Raw genomic sequence first — 6322 nt, 5'->3', positions numbered from 1 at the left:
TGTGTGGGGCTGGCACAGCCTCGCTGTTTGACGCTGGCACAGCCTCGCTGTTTGACGCTGGCACAGCCTCGCGGGTGTGAGGCTGGCACAGCCTCGCGTTTGACGCTGGCACAGCCTCGCTGTTTGACGCGGGCACAGCCTCGTGTTTGAGCTGGCACAGCCTCGCTGTTTGGGGCTGCCACAGCCTCGCTGTGTGGGGCGGCACAGCCTCGCTGCTTGACGCTGGCACAGCCTCGCTGTTTGACGCTGGCACAGCCTCGCTGTTTGACGCTGGGACAGCCTCGCTGTGTGAGGCGGGCACAGCCTCGCTGTTTGACGCTGGCACAGCCTCGCTGTTTGACGCTGGCACAGCCTCGCTTTTTGACGCTGGCACAGCCTCGCGTTTGGGGCTGGCACACCCTCGCTGTTTGACGCTGGCACAGCCTCGCTTTTTGACGCTGGCACAGCCTCGCTGTTTGACGCTGGCACAGCCTCGCTGTTTGACGTGGCACACCCCTCGCTTTTTGACGCTGGGCCAGCCTCGCTTTTTGACGCTGGCACAGCCTCGCTGTTTGACGCTGGCACAGCCTCGCTGTTTGAGGGCTGGCACAGCCTCGCTGTGTGAGGCTGGCACAGCCTCGCTGTTTGACGCTGGCACAGCCTCGCTGTTTGACGCTGGCACAGCCTCGCTGTTTGACGCTGGCACAGCCTCGCTGTTTGACGTTTGGCCAGCCTCGCTGTGTGAGGCGGGCCACAGCCTCGCTGTTTGACGCTGGCACAGCCTCGCTTTTTGACGTGGCACAGCCTCGCTTTTTGACGCTGGCACAGCCTCGCTGGTTGACGCTGGCACAGCCTCGCTGTTTGGCAGCGCCCCCCCCCCCCCCCCCCACTTTCAGACACAAAAGTCCATTCTGAGCTCAAAAAAAGAAAAATACAGCAAAGTCGCAAATTCTTTGATTTTTGGCTTCTTTCGCTTCGCTCGCGGTTTTTCTTAGTTTTCCTCCATTTTTGGGGGTTTTTGGCTCGCTTCGCCCACCAATAAAGCGTGTGATTAAGCTCTAAAAATGGCAAAAAATGTGTTAAAGTCTAGAATTGTGTGAATTTTTGCTTTAAACTCGCTTCGCTCGCTGGATTTTGGGAAAACTATGAGAGAAGTCTAAACCCTATTGGATGTTGCCCCTTTTAAAGGTAGGCAAACCCCAAAAATTTTTTAAAAAAATTTCGCCCCCCCCACCAGAAAGTACTTCCGGCGGCCCTGGCCGCGAGGCCGTCGCGCTTCCCCTGCCGCGACACTGTCGCGCTTCCCCTGCCGCGACACTGTCGCGCTTCCGTTGCCGCGACACTGTCGCGCTTCCCCTGCCGCGACACTGTCGCGCTTCCCCTGCCGCGACACTGTCGCGCTTCCCCTGCCGCGAGGCCGTCGCGCTTCCCCTGCCGCGACACTGTCGCGCTTCCCTGCCGCGAGGCCGTCGCGCTTCGTCGGTCAAGTCAAAAATATAGGGTAGGTCAACTGTGGGGTGGGTCAACTTTTTTTTGGTAATATTTATATTACTCCTATTTATATTCCCATATTTATATTCTAATATTTATATTAATATTTTTATTAATTAATATATAGGTAGGTCAACTTTGAGGTGGGTCAAGCTACATAGACTCGTCGAAATCCTGGACGCGTTTTGAGCCCCAGAGTCGCTATATGGGGCTCGAACTGAGCGTGTGACCCCACCAATGGATTCCTCGTGCGGAGAGCAATCCATTGGTGGGGTCACACGTTCGGTTCGAGTCCCATTTAGCGACTCTGGAGCTCAAAACGCGTCTAGAGTTTTAGCCGCCTCCACCGGTCTTCTGGCCCACTGTGCCACGCGGGAAGGGCTTTCGCCAATCGGGCCGGCCGGCCTGCAGTCTCGCGGGACCGCTTCCGGCGGCCTCCCTGCGCGAGTGCCACTTGTTCGCCTTGTTTACGTCGCTCGCCCGAATTACTCTGATTTCCGAGCTGCCCGGCCACGCCCTGTCTCTCTCGCGCGCTCGCGCACCGTCAGGGAGCGAGGGAGACAGGGCGACGGAATGAGCGCTGCTGGGCGCTGCCGGGCAGGGCGCCTGTTGCCTGTTTCACTCCTGATATTGCTTCCCTCCTATCAGCTTCCGAAGCACCCCTTTCTCAAGTTTCATGCGCCGTGGAGGCCCACGCCTCTGGAGCCCTCCCTCCCCGCAGGGCCCACGGCCCCGGGGCCCTGCGACGTTCACCCGGCCTCTTATGCGCGAGCCTTCGCCTGTTTTATCTCCTGATTGCCATCGGCCAGGCGTCGGGCGGGCCTCGGGCTGGGCAGGCCTTGGGGTGGCAGATTCGGCAGCAACGCAGTGTTAATTCTGGGGTGGGGGCGGGTTGGTGGTTATTGCGTTGCCTTGAGGTTCGGCGTCAACCACTCCCGCGTGCGTGCGCAGCGCGTGCGTACCCCCAGCGCGCTGACGAGACTGGCACGGACGCGCGGGGAGGTTGGCTGTCACGGGGCTGCTCGCCTCAAAGAGCGTGAAGGGAGTGAAGCCTTCGCGGAGCTATCTCGTGTCGCAGGGAAGGTGCGGGGCTGGCAGCAGTGTGCGGTGTCGTTCAAGGTTGCCACCGGTTTTCGCCGCATACGGTTTTTTGCCGTAAACGGTTTTTTTTTACCGTCTACGGTTTTTTTTGCCTTTTACGGTTTTTTTTTGCCGTATACGGTTTTTTTTTTGCCGTATACGGTTTTTGGCCAGCTGGTGCATCGTGGGAGGTCGCGGCAACACTGCTGCCGTTTGGTTTTGGCCGCTCTTTTAGTTCCTCCGCTGGCCGCCCGGAGCGCGCTGCGCGCCACACTGTTATTGTCCCCGAACCGCTGACCTGGAACACAGGGCCCGGCCCGGGGCAGCCCGGGGCTAATCTGGAAGTGACACACTGGCCCTGTTGTCGCGGCGCGGCCGCCCTCGCCGCCCGCGACGCACGAGGACCGTTGCACAGTGTGCCCGAAGACCGGCGCAGGCGGCTAAAGCTCGAGACACGTTTCGAGCTTCAGAGCCGCTAAGCGGGACTCGAACCGAACGTGTGACCCCACCAATGGATTGCTCTTCGAACGAGGAATCCATTGGTGGGGTCACACGCTCGGTTTGAGTCCCATTTAGCCACTCTGAAGCTCAAAACGCGGTCTGGATTTCGACCGCCTCCCACCGGTCTTCCGGCCCACTGTGAGCCGAGCGCACCGCGATCACTGCGTCATCGACGTGTTTTCCCGCCTTTTTACGCCGAGCAAAAAAAAAAATAACAATAACAAAAACAAGCCTTTTGTTTTGCCGGGACGCGATTGGCTGGGAAGCAGTGAGCAGCGCAGCCAGCGCAGCCAGCGGGGCGGTGAAAATAGGCGCACTCGATGCGGAGACAAAGACATAGGCGTAGCGCCTGTAACGGGGACGAGCGCCGTCTCTGTCGCTCTCACGGGCCGCCCTTTAGTGGAGAGAGAGAGAGAGAGAGAGAGAGAGAGAGAGAGAGAGAGAGAGAGAGAGAGAGAGAGAAGGCTGCTACGGCAGAGGACAGGTTGCACCGCAGGAAGACGGCTGGTCGCGCCCTTAGGCGAGGCTACATTCTTTTCTGAAAGGGTTCAGCGACGTGAGGAAATAATTTGCCACGACGCTGCGTTCCAAAATTATCTCTTTCCGCCGTGCAAAGGGGCAAAAAAGGGGCGGGGGCACTCTGGCGGCTCACGCGGGGCCCGATACCGCTTTCAGCCAATCTCGCACCGAAACGCGGAAAAAGAAGGGATCAGAGTGGCCGATTTGGAATGATGAATAAATTTGGCAGCTTTTTCCTCATGGTGTGCGGGGGCTATGATTGGCCTGCAACTTGCGCTCGGCCGGGACAATGCAGAGGGGTTGCCTGCCTGGAGGGGGCCCTGGAGGGGCCCTGAGGGGGCCCTGGAGGGGGCCAGCTTGTTGCACGGCGGCCACACGGCCACGCCGGGGGAGATCCGATTTAGATGCAGCGGTGTGCACCCGGCGTGAAAACTTGTATATTAGAAATTAGCATTTTGATAGGAGAATCACGCGCGCGCCGTGTCTCTTTCGTGTCCCCCGCGGGCGTGGCGACCCGGCGCGGCGCGGCACGGCACGGCACGGCACGGCTCACGCGCCGCCCCGGGCGTGGCTTAAGAATAACCGTGGCAGGGCACGCGGCGCGCGGCACGCCCGTCGGGGTAGTCTAGACAAAGCAAAAGCGAAATGATACGACCGTTATTATGACTTCAAAAAAAAAAAAAATACAAAAAAAAATTTTTAAACTTGGCGCCCTCGTTTTCCCTCTGTTTTAATTAATTATCCGGCAAGTTCCGATATAGGTTTGGCCGAGTTTAATCACGCGACAGTTTTTTTGCCTCCTTTTTTTTCACGCGCCGCTTTGAAAAGTGAAAGTTTTTGGCGCGAAGAAAGCACTTTGTTTACGTCACTCAAAAAACGCGGCTCCGTTTCCTCCTGCCTCGCTGTGCGTCGCGCTCCCTCGCCTCCAGGCCCGGCGGCGGACTCGGGACTTAACTTTTATTCCGAGATGCCGAATGTGATATTCGCTTTGCCGAACACATCGCGTCAGGCAGCACACACACACACACAAGCCCCTGCGAGTAGCTGTGGGCGCTGGAGGCGGAAGGAGGAGGGGTAAGCAGTGCCAATGAGAGGGTGGCAGTAGCGGCGAGCAAAAAAAAGAAAAAACAAGAAAAAAGAGGGGCATTGGGACAGCCCGCGTGGAAGAGCGGTGGTGAATCGGGTGGAACAACAGCCAGGCAGCCCTTCTGGAGGAAGGCACCTTGCTCACACTCCCTGCTTGTGTCTGTCTGTCTGCCTGTCTGCCTGTCTGTCTGTCTGTCTGTCTGTCTGTTCGCGTGTCGACACTATGTGAGACAGAGAGGGGCGAGGGCCTTGTGGGTCTCTCTAGTTGCCACCAGGCCCCCACAGAAAAAAAAATTCTCCTGGAAGATGCCGCTCTTTTCACTTTTGAAACTACACGCTTAGGACATTTAATTATTTTCGTCTGATTTCGACTCAAGAGACGTGTTTTATGACCACAATTAATGAATGGAAATTTTTGCTCGGAGTGAAAGCGCTTCCGTTTGGGCCCGGCCTATATTTTGTGTAGGGTGGCACTAAGGGTGGCGTGGGCCGTCGCCCCGGTGCCGCGACGCAGCCTCCCCTACCTGCTGCGCCCCGCCCCGCCCCGCCCCGCCCCGCCCCGCCTACAAACGACACCCCACCCTGCCGTACCTTCGGGCTCCGGAAGTCCAGTAGCCTTAGGCAGGAAGTCGTCTGCACAACGCCCCCTCAGCCCCTCGGGGAAGCAATTTCTTTGACTCAAAAGATTTACGGGTCGGATATCAGCGGGGGGATCCCGGTGTCTCTCTCTCTCTCTCGCACCCGCGCGGGCCGCCCCTGGAGTGCGAGAGAGACAGAGAGAAAGCTCCTCGGAACCGACCTGCTGCCCCGCGGTCCGATCGCCGTGTTGCTGCTCGCTGTCTCTCTCGCACTCGCGGCGCAGCGACCCAATCAGACTCAATTTTCCTCTCCGAATTGAGCCGCCGATTTGCAGCGCAAATGTATTATTGGCCCACCTGGCGGCATTATGCCCCCGAATGTAATGAATGAATGAGCAGCCTTCTTCCTGGCGGGAACGAGGCACGGAACGCGTTCTACCCCGATTTGCGTCGGGTACCTGCATTTCGCTCACGTCTTTTTGACCTAGAAAATCTGTCCTCTGATTTGCCCTGCGTTCTGCTTTCGTTCACAACACAATTTCCACCCAGGATGTCATATCATCTGTTTATAAATATTTGAATTTTGTATAACCAAGTAAAATTTGATCTTATCGGGAGACTTTTTTTCTTTCTAGTGGAGAAAGCGCACTCGCAATTAAATGGTAATTACCGACCTTCCCCGCGGTGCTTGATCAACTGTGCCAACAGGTGACGGCGCTCGAAGCCCAAATTAACGGTACTTGTTCTCGGGGCCGGGCTTTGCACCGACCCCCTCCCCCTCTCCCCCCCTCCCCCCGGACGCTCTCAGCAGTCGCTTTGTGTGGTGCGAAACAGCGCACTCACTCCCCATGACCGTGGCAAAACTTTTCAATTTTAAGAAAATATCTGTCATTCCTGTCGTGATATTTCTCCCTCCATTGGCTCTTCCGTGGCCCGGCACTGCGAGAGGAGGGGGGGGGGTAGAAAAATGAGAAGGAAAAGGGGAGACCAGCAGGGGGGGGGAGAGGAGAAGAGGCCGTCGTGTGCTTGCCGGGGTCGTTGTCGACGTGGTGAACGGGTTGGAGGAGGGAAAGAGGGGGGGGGGACAG

This window comes from Thrips palmi, unplaced genomic scaffold, assembly GCF_012932325.1.
Source record: "Thrips palmi isolate BJ-2018 unplaced genomic scaffold, TpBJ-2018v1 HiC_scaffold_18, whole genome shotgun sequence".
Lineage (NCBI taxonomy): Eukaryota > Metazoa > Arthropoda > Insecta > Thysanoptera > Thripidae > Thrips > Thrips palmi.
The sequence above is the reverse complement of the archived record's forward strand: the minus strand, read 5'-3'. Positions refer to the sequence as shown.